The sequence below is a fragment of the Gigantopelta aegis genome, unplaced genomic scaffold (genome assembly GCF_016097555.1).
Source record: "Gigantopelta aegis isolate Gae_Host unplaced genomic scaffold, Gae_host_genome ctg3098_pilon_pilon, whole genome shotgun sequence".
Taxonomy (NCBI): Eukaryota; Metazoa; Mollusca; class Gastropoda; order Neomphalida; family Peltospiridae; genus Gigantopelta; species Gigantopelta aegis.
This window is the reverse complement of record NW_024533176.1, coordinates 22,676-40,914: the sequence shown is the minus strand read 5'-3', so window position 1 is coordinate 40,914 and position 18,239 is coordinate 22,676. Positions and strand designations below refer to the sequence as shown.

Below are 18,239 nucleotides of genomic sequence, written 5' to 3'. Positions count from 1 at the left end.
TTTATTTATTTATTAAATTTTATATTTTATTTTTATTATTTTATAATTATTTTTTTTTAAATTCATTTTTTGGACTTAGTAGTTATATATTTTGATTGATATTTCTATTAATACATAATAATAATTAATATTCATTAATATATTTAATATTAGAATTATATAACATACTTTTTTTTATTTTTAATTAATCATAAGATGGTATAATTTCTGGGACGATAATAAATTTGAGCTGCAAGACCCCGGTTTGTGTAGTGTAAAAAAAAATGGAGCAGGTTAAATATTAGAAATTATGGTTTTGACAGGTTAAATTTGGTTTATTACGTTCCTTTAACATACAAAATGTATAGAAATATAAAATACAGAGAGACTTACTTTAATAATATTTAAACATTGCAACAACTCTGCCCACTGTGATTTCGGTAATTCAGACAATGTCACTATTCCATGCGACAATGGACCAGTCTTTTTAGGGGCCTCCTTAGGATTGCAAACATAACTACTGTATATTATCAGCTGTAGATGGTAACTGAACCACAGAGGGAATATAATCAGGAGACAAAGGACATAATGATACAGTACTGTACAATGTCTTGTTAGACCTAAAAACAAAAAAATTATAAGATAGATAATATACTGTGTTCTTGTTACTTACCATAAAAAAAATCCCTACTTCATCAACATGACTAGTAGCTAGAAACTCTCCAGTATTTGATAATGTTAAACTATAACAGGACTGTCACTTTTAAAGATATCAATACATTGGCCAGTGGGTAAGTCCCAGGTCATTATAGTACAATCAACTGAAGAACTTATTAACCAGCGACCATCATAACTAATAACCTACAGATTATAGAATACCACATTTATGTCACATTATTAAATCACAATAATCTTGTAATACGTCCATTATGACCTTTAAAATGACGTACTATTTTCTTTTCCTCGTCAATAACAACAATCCTAAATGTTATCACAGGCCACACCTACCAAACCACTAAAAAAAATAAAATAAAATAAAATAAAAATGAGAGCTCACCTCTCACGATGTAAGAATAACTTTGTCACTGGAGAGTTCAATGTAATAGTTTCAATTAATGAACGACCCGAAGAAATGACCACACCTACAAACTAATACATCATTACGACATCATCTACTTACTTTAACAGTTTTATTCAGCTCTCCAGATATTATTGTTGTACTAAGAGCATTAATAACAACCACCACGTACAGGACCACTATGAGCTAACCACAAGTCAATTACATAATGTATATATATAGTGTACCTTTATTATAAACTATCTTGTTAATTGACCACGATGTAATCCAGATTGAATATTATAGATTTCTATATGTCCTGTACCTTGAACCAAGTATTATAAAATGACCACACCCACTTATACAACAACACTAAAATAATGTTTATTAGATAACTCCATTCACTAAAGTACATACCAATGGATTAGAATTTGCTCTCTCTGATTTTGAGAGCATGTTTCCTATTGAATAATTCATGACATTCCATGTATATGATGTAGTACAATTCATATGTACTGTAATCATACTATCCCAATCTGCATCATGGACATGGCTCTATAAAGAGATAAGGACACACCCATTTTATTAAACATACCAAATGCAAAATCAATTATTGGAGGTAGTTTTCTCTTGGTGCCTTGCCCCGTTTTAATTACTGCTCCTATATTATTATTTAATTAAACTTTATACAATGGAATGATCTGTACCTTGAGATATTTCTCGTGATATAGTTTGTCTATGAAGAGCAACACACGTAGTGATTGATCTAGACCTATTACAATATAATAACTATTGTTATAGAGACCTATTACAATATAATAACTATTGTTATAGACTATTACAATATAATAACTATTGTTATAGACCTATTACAATATAATAACTATTGTTATAGACCTATAACAATAACTGTTCTAAACCTATTACATATAATAATATTATTTACCAGTACTAAAAATAATACGGCCTGATGTTGGATGAAATCAATTAAACGTGGGTGGAGAGCACTGTGACCACACCTCTCCTTTAATAACCTAGCACTACCGTCAGATTGATCAAATATCCATATCTAATTAAAAAAGGTGTGGTTAGTGGATACATAGGGTATGTCCCTGACCTTAATAGCATTGTCGCTGCCATAGTAATTAATAAAGGTTGTTGAGGAAAGAATTCTGTGCCTGATATTCCACTTAAATGAGCATCATATAATATTGAGCATAGCCTTTTATCATCTAAAATCCCATATAGCTATATGACCACTAGGACTAGCAGATATTAATGTATTAATACCATCTAAATAAAAACAGCTGGTCATATGATTATCATGTGATGTATCATGTGATACCTGTTCTAAATGACAGAGATGTCACTGGTCCCCATTCTGGCTAAATGTCATAAACTGACTCATCAAGATGAACACTATGCAATATGACACGCCATCTTGTAAACCGACACCCACAATATCAAGTGCAGTTGATTGTACAAGAGTTAACACTGGTGAATTCCAACCAGAGTATATATAGATTAATTGACTATTAACAATACAATAAATAAAGATAATACTATATTATACATACTTTGTACGAATATTCCATAATTGTAAAGACCCTTGTTGACTACCACAGACAATTTTATTAAGGTAAGTACTAGGAGGACTATGTGATAACACAGTAAAGGTATCGTCAAATTGTATCTCAGTATATAACTCTAATATATAAAAATATATAATTATTATTATCATTAAACTTTTAATTACCTCTAGGTTTTCTATTCCAGACTTTAAGACAATTTTGGTCGTCAATAGCAACCAGCTGTTGCCCTAGCAACAAGAGGGTATGCACACAACCACTGTGACCCTCATACCACTGCCACTCCTTCCCAAGATTAAATTCTTTAATCAAATTTCCTACAGCTATAAATGTATATGTTCCATCATGACAAGACATGTTATATCATCTGACTGTAATGGACCTAAAATAATGACATTAACATAGTATCAACGTGATGCACTTACTAATGGTCACCAGATGAAGTTTGCTCACACTAACAATAGATAATAAAACATAATTAATTATTATGATAATTAAAAATACCTCATAGACGTGAAAAGCTTTTCCAATAGCTGTAGCTACATGTGATGATCTTTTTTTAACACTTAATGACAGAGGGACGTGATTACTACAGTAACCTAGGGCTCGAAATGGAGTGAAAATACGACTTCCAGCAGCCATTGTTACCACGTGGTCCATGTGTTCAAAAGTATACGGAGATAAACGAAATGTTTGAATCTTGGAGGGAGAATGGTAAGTGAGTGGTGAAATTGTGTGGTACATTTATTAACATATTAGCGTCGTTCATGTGCTCCTAGTCAGTTAAAGAGACGTCATTCACTCAAAGCGGAAGATGAACCAGCTACTGTAAGTCATCTTATATATGTATTTAATGACTTTACTTTTTAAGTAGAAGAGACCGCCTAAACAGGCAGCCTTTTTATCTCCTCATAATACAATAATAGAGACAGGGCCAGGAGGCTATGGATCAATCACTAACTCATGTATCTTTATATGATATTGTAATGCTATATAATTCATTATTCGTAGGAGGAAAGAATTATGAAGATCTTAGCAAGGCCATTTAAAGTTCCTATTCCAATTATTGTGGAGGTACAATACGTGTAGTCATGTGACTGTCATGCAATCATAACACTAGGTAGTGGGCGTGGGTTAGGTATGCGTAGTTCAGGCATTAAAAAGTGCACTACATGATCCATATGAAGAAGGGGCACTAATATTATATACTCCACAAGAGTTGTCAGCTCATGAACAATTAACTTTATCCAAGGTATGGTTGTTTGGTCATGTGACTATCATGTTATGTGGTTATATTCTTATAGTGATAAACAAGAAGTCCATGGTAGGTCATATGATTGTCACATGATTATTAATTGATTGTATTTTCTAGTGGTTGTGGATCTATTTTAACAAAAAGTACTTCGACCTCATCAAAGAGAGGGTTATAAGATATTATTGTTGCTATGGGTACAATGACATATTAGGGTGTCAAATTTGTGGGATTGTGTTACTGGTCAAGTATTACTGATAATTATGGCTGTATCATGGCAGATGAAATGGGACTTGGTAAAACTCTACAATGTATTACTCTTGTATGGACACTACTGGTAAGAATATTGATGTCATATGATGTCATAAATATTCTCTTAGAAACAAAGCCCACAAGGTAATTATCATCGACCCCACCCACTTATTATAGCTAATTACAGGAGGTTCTTTAATTGATAAAGTCATAATAGTTACAACATTAGTTTAGTAAAGGTAGTACATATTAAATAAAATAATGTATATTATTTTTCACTTACAGAACGGCATAAAGAGATTAATAAATGGTTAAATGGGAGTGTCTCTGTCCTAGCAATTGACTCAGGTTCAAAGAAGATATTGATAGAAATCTTAGTGAGTTTATTTTTGAGTGGTTAATTTTTATCATGGGTATATCCTTTTGTAGGTCAATTTTATGAGTCAACGTTTCAGACGTATTACTACTTCAGTAATTAATAATATCATATGAAACATTTAGATTACATGCTACAATACTACACGGTGAACCAATTGGACTTGTAATATGTGATGAAGTAAACATTATATTTCTCGTTCATCATGTTTCCTCACATGTATAGGGTCATCGTTTAAAGAACTGCGAAAATCAGACATATACTGCATTAACACAATTAAAAACACAACGTCGTATACATTGTCTGAACACCAGTGCAAATGACTTGTTAGAATATTTTAGTTTACTACATTTTGTTAATACTGGTATATTAGGTAAGTATAACCCTGTAATTTATAGTAATTACTAGTAATAATTAGGTACAACAAAGCAGTTTAAACGTCATTTTGAGGGTCCTATAAGATACGAGGACGTGATGCTACAGCTACTGATAAGGAGACACAGTTAGCGCAAGAGAGATTACAGGAGCTATCTTCCATTGTCAATCAATGTATATAGTCGTACATCAAATATTTTAACCCATTATCTACCAGTTAAAATAGAACTGGTAAGTACAATAACTAGTTGTATGTTATGTAGGAGGTGTGGTCAACTTGTAGGTTATCTGTTGTCGATTTACAGCACTACAGAAACAATCTTTATAAACTATTTGTTAGCTCTATTTCTAAGTCATTATTAACTGATAAATCTAAAAAAATGACATCACTCTCAGCAATAACTCACCTCAAGAAATTGTGTAATCGTAAGTTATAATGTGTTCTGACACACCCCTTTAATTAAATGATATAGATCCATTATGATATATGATAAAGTGGTTGATAATGAAATTGGTTTTGAAGGAGCAATGGATCACTTTCCATCATCATTTAATTCTAAGATATTCAACTGAATTCTCTGGTAAAATGTTAATATTGGATTGCTTACTTGCTGTTACTAGAACAAAACTAATGATAAGTTTTCATAATGATGTCATCTGCAAGTATGTATGTCAAACCCTTCAATTGTATGGTTTCTAATTATAGCAAACATTAGATTTATTTGAAAATCTATGTTGTTTACGAAGGTTAGTAAATTATTATAATATTTTACCAGTCTCCACCCATTAAATAGATATCCATTTGTTCGACTGGATGGATCAATGAGTATTAAAAAAGGACAAAAAAATGTTGATCAATTAAACAATCTACTGTTAGTATAACCACACCCTTATTATATTATCTTAATTATATATAGAGCAATGACTTTGTGGGGAATCATGTTTGAGTAGTAAAGCTGGTGGGTTGTGGCCTCAATTTAATTGGTGCAAACAGATTAGTATGTTTGATCCAGACTGGAAACCCAGCTAATGATGACCAAGCAATGGCGTGTTTGGAGAGATGGACAAAAAGAAAGAGGTAATAGTTCTAACTACATTTAAAAATATACATTTTTTATTTAGGTATTTATATATAGGCTGTTATCAGTAAGATATTTACTAATATCAAAGTATGTTATTAATACATTTGTCAGACTGGAACTATTGAAGAGAAAATATTTCAACGTCAAACACATAAGAAAGCTTGTAAGTAGTTGTGTTGTTGATAAAGAAGAAGACATGGAACGGCATTTTTCATTACAGGAATTACGTCAATTGTTTCAACCTTAATGAAAATACAAACCTCTGATACACATGACAGGTATGTACTATTATAATGATACCACATCTCAGAACAATAAAAAAATGACATATCTGAATCATGTTTATTATATTTATGAAATTATTATATATGAATTATCATAGTAGGAATGGTTTATTATTGTTATGAATTACCTTATCATAGTTAGGATTATTGTTTATTATTGTTTGAATTACCTTATCATAGTTGGATTATTGTTTATTATTGTTATGAAGTACCTTATCATAGTTAGGATTATGTTTATTATTGTTATGAATTACCTTATTATAGTTAGGATTATTGTTATGAATTATCTTGTCATAGTTAGGGATTATTGTTTATTATTGTTATGAATTACCTTATTATAGTTAGGATATTGGTTATGAATACCTATCATAGTTAGGATTATTGTTTTATTGTTGTCATGAATATCATATAGTTAGGATTATTGTTATGTTGTCATGAATTATCTTATTATAGTTAGGATTATTGCTATTATTGGTTATGAATTACCTTATCATAGTTAGGATTATTGTTTATTATTGTTATGAATTATCTTATTATATTAGGATTATTGTTTATTATGTGTTATGAATTACCTTATTATAGTTAGGGTATGTTTATTATGGTTATGATTACTTAGTATAGTAGTTTAGGATTATTGTTATATTATGGAATTACCTTATCATAGTAAGGATTATTGTTATTATTGAATACCTTATCATAGTTAGGGTTATTGTTTATTCATGGTTATGAATTATCATAGATAGGAATGTGTTTATATTTGTTATGAATTACCTTATTATAGTTAAGATTATTGTTTATTATAGTATGAGTTAGGAATGTGTTTATTATAGTTAGGAACTTGTCATAGCTATGAATCATGTTATTATAGTTAGGAATGTTGTTAATTATTGTTATAGATGTGTTATTTTAGTTATGAATGTCACTAAGTCATAGCCTGTAACTACTTTTATTTCAGGTAAATTGTCGTAGAGGTGTGTTAGGAAAAACAATCCCGTCCTCCCACCTGAAGATAGTGACTGCAATAGTGATTTCCAGCACTATGGAATCATTCCACAGATAAGAAAGGGTTAAAAGATCATACAGTTAAAAAGGGGAATGGGACCCATCTATAATCAGCTTTGTATTCATCATCATTCACACACAAACAGCGTCTAACAGTATAATATTATTAAAGGGAAAGAGTATACAAAAATCTTTACTTTCAAGTGATAAAATTAATGATATCCACAGTATAAGCTACAATTGTAGCATGATCTAATTTACCAGGGACAATTGTTTAGCATATTTGGCAAAGTCTTCATCTTCATTCATTTTTCTTTTAATATGGATATTTTGATCTAAACAGTCACCTTCGAAAACATCTTTTATCATTATGGTTTCAACAGTAAAAGTTAAACAAGACAAGCAGTCACAGTTGTGTGCTGACATGTTGTGTTTAATAATTCTTGATGTCTTGTAACAATGCTCTCATTTGAGGGACATTTTCACAGCAAGGTTTTATTAGGAGGAACACATGTCCTTGGGTTAAAAAAACATAACGTGACTCCATTGTGTCTGTTCTCTTACTACCACCCCCCCCCCCCCCCCCCCCCCCCTTCAGATGAGGCCAGAGAATTGAATGCAGAAAATTATCCGATATTCCAGCTTAAGTCAGAAAGACAATATCTCCAGGATATATCAGGCATTATGCTAAAGTATAAGTTCTCCATGTCAGCTAATGTACCAATAGCTGGACCTAAAGCACGCTCCTGATAATTGGAACATACGAATTCCACTTTCAGGTGACACCCTATGGTTGGGCTTCCCAGATTTCTTTAGTACAAGGACCAATATTACGTATACTGTACTATCTCCAACACTGGCTACAATAAACCCCAATTCAACAGAGGTCATTTCACATACTACAGCCAAACCACTTCATGTTGTTCAAATGTAGGCATGCTTTTTTAAGATGCAGTCTTGAGCAATATCCATTGGACCTCTAAGGATATTAGCCAAGGTACAGGGAATACTGGAGTAAGCTTTTAATCGTCCATATTTTTCTGTAACATATGTCACTGGCGAGTTGGGAAACAGGCACATCAGAGCTGCCAGACGTTCCTTCTTTCCCCCAACTACAACACATCTGCTCGGGCCCAGTATAGCACTGTTCTCTCGTACAACAATTGCAAAAAAAATCAGCTATTGGGCTCAACCTAATAAAAATGGTTGTCTCCTGACGTATTCCCTTTCTTTATATGTACAACTTCTTTCCTCCTTCTTCTTCATCCGTGACAAAGATATTACCATACAAAAGTCTATGGATTTTCCAATTTTTAAGACCAGTTACTTCGTTATCTTCAGTTCAATTGTTTTCAGCAGCAAGTTCTAGTCGCGTTAAACCACTATTAGGACCATGTATAGGCTGCAATTACTTGGTCTTTCAATGGTACTAGTAGTACAGGAATAGGGTCTGATGTTGTACCAATATATAGGCGGTTTGGTATGCTGGTACTTGGGTTAAGCCTCTTATAGTTTTCTTGTTTTAATGACATTATATTAAAAATATAATTAATTTATAACTATACTGAGGCGATGTAAGATAATTTTTTAAAGACTGCTGTAGCCATTGAGACAAAATTAATAAACAAAACTGGCGTTTATTAGAATGTGCAATAATCAAGCCCATGTATACGGAATAGCATTTATTTCAAACGCCCATTTATATTTCCATCTTAAGTTCAGAATGTTTCCGTATATTTCCGTAAACTGTAAAACCGTGTTAACAAATTGGCTGGTGGAGGGGGAAGAGGCTATCCACCTGACACTGATAGATTTTCTTGTCATAAAAGTATAGTAGAAGGCGTGGTCATCTTGATATTAAAAATATGGAACAGTTTAGTAGATTAACCCACCAGGGTTTGGTGAGAGAAATGTTACCAGCAATAGGTAGGAATCCTTATAAGAAGGCCCACCTCCTCAGGGCACCAGAAAGACATGGGAACGCCCACATAGAGACCTGTCAGAATGGAATAAACAGGGATGGACAGAAGGATATTTAAGAGAAACCACCATGTAGGAAATATCCCACCCGACAGGGACATTATATCATTCTAAGTTCTACCACCGAACTAGAGGACATCAAGAATTTAACGGACACCAAAGAGGGACTCTGTGAATTTGATAGTCTATCTAAGAGACACTTTGGAATTTGACCATCCACCTAGGAGACATCCACATTTGGTCTAGCCACCAAGGGGACCTCCAGAAGTTGATTGGCAACCTATGGGGACCTCTAGAGTTTGATCAGCCAGCGTTCTCCAAATTTTGATAGATCACCTAAAGGATTTCCAAATGTGATCGCCACCTAGAGGATTAGATCGACCACTTTAGAGAATTTTGATTGGCCACTTAGAAACCCCAAGAATTTGATCGGCCACTCAGGCAGACCTCAAGACTTTGATCAACCACTTATGAAACCCATAGAATTTGATTCAGCCCTTGGAAGACCTCCAGATGGAGTTTAGAGGACCCCTAGATCGCCACTTAGAAAAATTGTCTAATCATCCAATCAAGGAAAAGTTTGATATTCCACTCAAAGAACATCTGACTTTTAGACCCTTCATCTAATTTATATTCAACATTCACAATATGATTGATATTTCTTTGGTAAGAAATTTTGATGAAGACACTTTTGAGAAGGACCCTGTTATTATAGAGCCTACTAGATAGCCAATTACCATTTGAAGATAACAACCCCCCCCCCCCCCCCCCCCCCATGTAGAAGAAGAAGCAGAGGGACATACCCAGAGGTTCCAAACTGGGGAAGCCACAGGAAGTAATTATATTGCGAGATATGCAAGCTGTCTTTTGGAGATATTAATCAATTACAGATTCATTTAGTAGGGGCTAAACATCAAAAAGCTTGTGAACAGAAGAGGACTAAAACAATGATGCAGGAGAAATTACTGAGATTGCTGAATCTATAACTGCATCAACTAAGTCAGGAATCTGGTCTAAACAACTTATCTGTAGAGTGTGCTATAAATCTTGTCCTGCAGACAGCTTAGGACTCATACTATAGCAAGTTTATAGTCACTTATTAGCAGAAGAAACAGAATGGGAAATATAGAGGGAAAGCCATTCCAAAATTTAAAGATATGTTTTATATATCAGAGACAATGGATACAAGAAGAGGAGGTAGAAAACTGAAAGTCAACCAGAGGGGCAAGACTTGTCTTTTTTGTACTGTAAAATTTGTAATGTATACACAGTAAGTTATGATCAGTTTTCAAAACGATCTTCAAGGTCGTCGACATGCAAAGCTTTAAAAGAGACTTCTCAACCAGTGTATCAATGTGATATATGTTGATTTAATACCAGTAATCAAGACTTGCTCGATTTACACTATAAAGGAGTGAACAGCTTGGAATTGTACTTCTGAAAACAAAAAAATGGAAATATTAGTGATCCTCGATTTTGTTGTGATGTATGCAACATTAATTTTTGTGACAACAAAGAATTAACTCTTCACTTGTCTTTACAGGAACATATAAATAATGTCACAAAAAGAGCAGGAGCATTCACAGCTGGCTAATCCTATACCCCAATACTGCTCCTCTTAAACAATATGTTAACTCCGCTACTACTGTTCAACCCAATGTCTGTTGTATATCTCAGTCCTATTCCTGGACTCAGACTCAAGCAACAGTCCATTTGTCCTCAGACTCCAGTTCCCAGCAGTGTGGTCACAGCCTCATACTCAAACTACTTATCCTTGGCAACCCGCGTCGAAATTCCAAGTACTTATCCCTGGACTCAACTCAGCCACAATCTCAAACCAATAGCTAATTGATCCCGGGACTCAGACTCAAGCAACACGGTCACAGCCTCAACCTCAAAACTACATATCCCTGGACTCAGACTCATATCACTTGGGCACACCATCCCAATCCACACCTTGGATTCAGTCTCACCTTTATTATACAGGTCTCACCCACAAACTACTTGGACTTATCCTTGGTCAAAGACTTTCAACAAAATAACATAAAGTTTGAATAGGGCACTTTTACAATTTTCAATTTAAATGATTATTATTGATGATTCTCTTTTGATCATTTTAATATTCTCAGAACTAACATCATTGATTGTACTCCATTTTTTAAATATTGACCACACGACAGTTGAGGACTCTGTAAGGATCTGATGTCTTTTGATACCAAATGTTATATAATTGACAAGGTAATAGGAATACACCCCCCTAGTAATATACACGTCGTTTATTTGTCAAGTATGATATTTGGTGGGTTGTGCATGTGGCAAAAAACACTCCTAAATAAGAATCCAGCATTTAGTAGTACTATATAGAGATATGTGGTCAATAAAAACATCACATGACAGTACTTACTAAGATAATGAGAGAAGCTCATGTCGACCAACTAAATAGACCCTGTTATTAAACGATATAATGTAATACTCCATTATTACCAGTACCTATTTTAAAAACATCAAAAAATTAAGAGATAAGATCATACATTAAACATGCCAGTTAATGCCAATAGTAACAATGAATTAGGATATAATACTGCAGCATAAATCACTCCTTCCATCACTTTTCTTGAACGTCTACTTCTTCTAATAAAGAGGTACATTCTACAAAAGAATCTCCATTGTCTTAATTATAAAATTATAATTTACTTTAATATTCTTAGTTTATATATTTTAAAGACTACATCATTAGGACTGAAATAAACCAAATCCTGTAGAAATTTTATATATCAAGTAGTTACTTAACATAGAAACATTGTACCTTACCATATTAAAACCCACACCAATAGCAGTCTCATTTAGAAGACTATCAAGAAGGGGTTTACCCAAAATAAGATTAGCAATTAGTTCCACCGATATAGCAACTACTATAGTAATAGAACATGATGCTATCGGATATGTTTTATAGCATATTCTCGACTACCTATATAGAATAAAAATATCAATAGTATTACTAACTATATAAAACTTGACCTGGTTCACATCGTAATAAAGCTGAAGTAACAAAAAAATGTACAAGTGGAAAGAAATGGCCAATTTGGTAATACAATTATTAAATTATCAGCTAAGAATGAAATATCTGCTTTGATTCCTCCATAACAGTACGTGAAGATCAAGAGATAGAGTCGTTTCACAATATCAACAATTCCCTTCTTAAACATCAATGTTTGTGGACAGAATAGAGGGAGTGGCTCGTGTTAGTCACAGGAAGCGATGGTCTTCAGTTGATTCTATGAAAGACACCCTCTACATAGAAAAGAGATATCAAGAACGAAACCTCTCTCTCCAGTATGTTCAGTGGATGTTACAAACAATGCTCTTCTGAAGCTCTTACTTCAGATTCTTCATTATATTTCCTCTACCTTGTAATCCAGATCTAACCACCTCTAGATAAACAAAGTTATCAACAATGGAAGCATTATATTGAGTCACAAAAGCTCTCACATCCCAGACGTATGAGAAGGAATTACTATTGTTATCCAACCATTGACGTATTCATCACCTGATTATGAGATAGTCAATATTGAGCCACAAAATATTGGAATATTTGCAAGGAATGTTGCCGTGTTTATTTTATGGGAATGAATTCAAGTAAAGCTTTGCTTCCCAACCTTCTCTATAGAATAGCTGATAAACAATGATGGGTATGGATCTTAACTCTTTCTAGGTTTTCATCAGATGATGGTTGAATAAAACTCTTCAACACTTTGTAACAATCTTCTGATGAGGTTGGTGGTGGAGGAGGAAGACAAATTAAAGGGATTAATAGGACGATAAGTTGTTCTCATGAAGCTAAGAATAATTCTTATAATTAATATTAAATTAAGCAATTAACTCACAGGTACAAGGGTACCATTAGACCAGCGGGTGATATCATAATGGCATAGGAAAGGAGGTAAATCACGAGGAAAGTCCAGGAAGAAACCTCAGAACGTGGATCAGGAGGAAAGGAAAGGGAGGAGGTCCTCTTAAATGAGGATGAGTGGAGGAAAAGGGGGTGGGCTCGTGGCATATCCTGTCGACATAGCTGGGGTTTGCGGGCTGATGATTATAAATTCATGGTGACCTGTAAACCTTCATGAAATGGTGGATGTGGGCCCCGGAGGAGGTGGAGCTCCAGAAGGAGGAACACGATGTTCTAATTTTTGATGATTATAATCAATTGACTCTTTGAACATTTCATTATTTTGAGTAGGTGGAGGGTGGGTCAGAGGAGGGGTGTGGTCAGTTGAGGCTCCTTTGTGGAAATAGGAGGAGTTGGTTGGCTAGTTGGTACTGGGATCACTGGGGGGCGGGATTAAGGGGTTGTGGTCCCAAGGAGGTGGGGGGATTGGAAGTCCAATCCGGCTTGGGGTGGAGGTCCAGAAGGAGGAAACCCTATATATCAACAAAAAATGGCCTGAAGTATATATTATTAGCATTACTATTACCAGGACGTGGGGTGACATATCTCCCATGGTGGTGACCAGAAGTTGGTTGTGTCAGAGGAGTGTTGACCTGTTGCCACCAATATACATGCAGGACTCTCGATAAAGTATGATCAGGAGTCGTGAAAGACATGTAAAGGCATAGACTTGTACTACCAGTGGGTTTTGTTTTATATGTAATTAATAATTAAATTAATATGACAGGACACAAAAATAGTTTAAATGAAGTTGTAGACCATGGAGAGGCGAATTGTAAAGTCTTTATTTATCCCCTGTTCTCCTGAGGGGGGCTGGTGGTGACGGTCCTCGGCTACAATGTAACCTCATTACATTATCATTACATTAACACAGCTTACCAGTTCTTGTGGTGATATTTCTACTAGACGTTTTATTTGTTTCATTTTACTATCACTAAAATTGTTTTGACTCTTCCATATATTACAGTACCTGTAATTATGGCATTAAATTAAGCCACACCCCTTCCGTTATTACTACCTTTACAAGATGATCGCCTTTACTTGGATCAGTTGTAAGTACATTATAAAATATTTGCAAGAATAACAGTTTCTAATGCCTAACAAATGATATCATCATATGATAACCACCATCCTCACAATGACTGTCCCATGACTATTACTGCTTAGATGTAGAGTATCGTGAGTACCTTTTCGTATACTAAGAGTATCAAACTAATGAACTCAGAAGGATGAACATCAAGGTAACATTATAACATACCAGTGATGCCTAAGTCCTGGATTAAATATATAATATGTAATTGTGTTATTAAAGTCACATCAGGAGCATCAGAGTGTTCTATTATTTGTGGGAGTGGGTCAGTGAGGAGGGTGTGGTTAGGTTGTCCTTACCTTCTCATATAAAATGAGCCATTTTTCCATAATCTTCTTCGTTTTTTGAAATTACTAAATATCCATCCTTTTCCAACTCTATAAATAAAAATTGTTAAACTCCTTTATTAATTTTAATTAATTACTTTACAGCAATAGACTCTTTAGTGCAAGAATCATGGACTGGTTTTGACAACATTTATAAATTCTGCTTCTAATGGGTCATAAGGGGATCCGAGATCATCTGTTTCTTTCAATTTAGTCGATTGCAATGTAGTAAGTAATGACTTTATATATCAGATGTGTGTGGTTGAGTAGGAGGCATGGCCTGAGTATTGGCCATAGCATAAATAGAATACAATATTGATGACACATCATTTCTATTATAATGTGGGTAGTCCCATTTTAACAAGTATACTAACCTCGTTCAATGCCTACTTCCAGAGGGTAATATTGATGATTATTGTTCCTCCAAAAAAAACTAAATTTTGCATTTTGTTGTTGTTTACTTTTGTTCATTGTTCAAATTCTGGTCCATTTCTAGCCACAAAATTAGCTAATTTATCAATTATGGTCCCTCATTTCAGGATCTATAGTGAAGAGGTCACGTGACATACACAGCAGTTTGATGTCTTACCATCAAGAGGTGGAGGGGGTCTGACTTTAGTAACAGCTGCCATCTTTTTACATGTGGAGTGGGTGTGTCCATTATAGTGGTATGGTGTGGCAGCTTTAAAAATTTGAGTTTCATCATTTTTTGCAGGTGTGACTGGTTAATATGGCCCTTCTCTCTTTGAGAAGAACTTAACTTCTCTGTGGAACCAGTAAGTTGGCTATAGCAACCGATAGTTAGTGTAATAGTGTCTATTTTTATCCATGAGACTCAACACAACTATTCCTCTATCAGTATGTATTGTACGACATATAATATTGTATGTTGTCTGGTGTATGTCAACTACAATTTAATTGGAGGGAGGGACTTGATTGGAGAGCCGTCTTACTGAAGATGAGGTCATTATGAGGTAATGAATGCATGCACATCATTGCACTGTCATCTGACCTTCCCAACAGAGACAAGTACGACAATACTGTCAAGATAATTTAATGACAATAATATTAGAGGCTAACAGATATGAATATATGCCCTACTTTAAAACAATTAATTACACTCTATAGGATTTGACAAAGACATTGTTCCTGAAATGGACAATTAGGTATATTAGGACCCACAATACAAGGTATTGACTATCAATGTTGAAATACTGTATATTTTAAAGTAACCGGTTATGGATGTCCAGGAGGATCATCAGTAGCATATGGATTAATAGTACGAGAAATTGAACGAATTGATAGTGGATATCGCTCAGCTATGAGGTTCATCATCACATTGTAATGCATCCTATTAATGAATATGGTATGAGGAAAAAAAAGAACGATTTTTTACCCCAAACTAGGTATGTTAGATTGGCATAATGTAAGCCACACCTCTTAATTATCTCATCTAGCTACCGGCGAACTTATTGGATGTTTTGGTTTAACTGAACCAAATCATGGCAGTGATCCAGTGTGGTATGGAACACGTGCTAATATAATGAGTCTAATAGAACATTATACACTTAATGGTACTAAGTCTGGTAAATATATGTCATTATGATGTCATGATTACCATGGAAACAGGATTACAATTCACCCATTGCTGACGTTTTCATTGTATGGGCCAGGACTATGGGAGGAGGGGAAATACGTGGGTTTATTTTAGAAAAGGGTAGGTATCTTAAACCACACCCCTTTCTAAAAACTCTGTTTGTTAGGACATGCCTGGTCTCTCTGCTCCAAAAATTGAAGGCAAATTTTCTTTTAAGAGCATCTACTTACTGGACAAATTGTAATGGATGGGGTAGAAGTACCAGAGGATAATTTATTACCAAAATATTTCTGGACTAAAAGTAAATACAAAAGCATTAATTTTTTATTATTAATTTTGATTATAGGGGTGCCTTTGGATGTCTTAATAATTTCTCGTTATGGCCATTGGTGGGGAACATTAGTGCAGCATAATTTTGTTTAGAAACAGCTCAAACAATATACACTAGACAGGTAATATTCTAATACGTTACATAATTATTATAATATATTACATAACATACCATTACACTACAATTACATAATCATTACACAACATTATGTAATCATTCACTGTATATTATATCATGTACTGTAGGAAACCAGTTTGGACGACCATTATCAGCAAATCAACTTATACAAAAGAAATTGGCTGATATGGTCACTGAGTAACTAAACCACACCTCTTATTAATATACTCCCTACTTGTATAGATATCACTGGGACTGCAAGCATGTTTACAAGTTTGGAAGATTAAAGGATGAGGGAAAGTAAGTTTTCCCCTAATAATAAACAATAACACAACCTCATTTAGAGCACCACCTGAAATGATCTCATTAATAAAGAGAAATTCTTGTGGAAAAGCTCTGGACTTGCTCGTCAAGCACGTGATATGCTAGGAGGTAAGTATTGTTTTATTTGTCATAGGACATCATGTGACCAGGTAATGGTATCAGTGACGAGTATCATGTGATCCGTCATGTGATGATCTTGAGGCAGTCAACACTTATGAAGGACCAATTCTTTGTTAAGCTAACTTAAAATATCTCTATAGGTACTCATGATATCCCATGCCCTCATATTAGGAAGAGCTATTACTGGAATACAAGCTTTTACTGGTTAACATTAAATGTGCTATATAAACGACTATATAATCTTTTCTAATGTCTCATCCAATACTAACGATGGGGTTTACCCGAATATTCTGATACTCTTTTAGACCATAGTCTTGAGGACCTAATTTAGTTAATAAACTAAAAATAAATAAATAAATAGTTTTTTTATTTATTAATGATGTCCTTACCTATCATCTGGAACAAATTGAGCTGTTTTGTTAAAACTCTCTTGTCTTTCTGCTTCTAAAGTCGTCTAAATTATTATTAATTATATAGGGTTTCCTCATTAATTATATACCTAATATTTGCCAATTGATCTCATGACATTCTTTTAACAAATGGGAGTCTTCCTATATAATTATTATAAATTAATAACAGAACATCATAATGACATCAATACCTACCATCAGAACAATCTCGTAACAATTGATCTAATTTGTTTTTGAACAACTTTTGATAAAGGGTGTCGTCTGTTGCCATGGTGACAAGATACTTGGCATATATTTCATCATTACTTTGTAATGGTGTAGAACTAAATGGCGGTTTAATAAGGGGTGGAATTTTTGGGTACACTTGTTGGTTTTAAGGTGGGTGTGGTCTTTGACTCCAATTCTTTTTTTAGGAGAACAGCTACAAAATTCTCTTTTTGCTAAAATCCAGGATCAGGTCTTCTTCGACAACAAATGGCTTCATAAGAGAAATAATTAGGTAATTGTTTCTCTGTGGTGAGGCCACATGGGGTCAGTATTGATGCAGTAGAAAATGCCACAGACTTGTCACATTCTGATCTATCATGTGACTTGTCATGTGACCTGTCATGTAACCTACTATATGACTTGTCATTCTTATGTAGTATATTGTGCAATCGTTGATGGGTGGAGGTCAAGACTTTTTTCAAGTAGTACAGCTGGATCAGATGATGAAGAAGTAGGGTTAAAATTTTAACTGGAGATTGT

At 34.1% G+C, this 18,239-nt stretch overlaps 2 pseudogenes; both read left to right on the top strand.

The window, feature by feature from the left end:
* Positions 1-3,439: 3,439 nt before the first annotated feature.
* LOC121391917 lies at positions 3,440-8,031 on the top strand (annotated as a pseudogene).
* A 2,854-nt stretch (positions 8,032-10,885) lies between these two features.
* On the top strand, positions 10,886-17,291 carry LOC121391916 (annotated as a pseudogene).
* Positions 17,292-18,239: the final 948 nt, after the last annotated feature.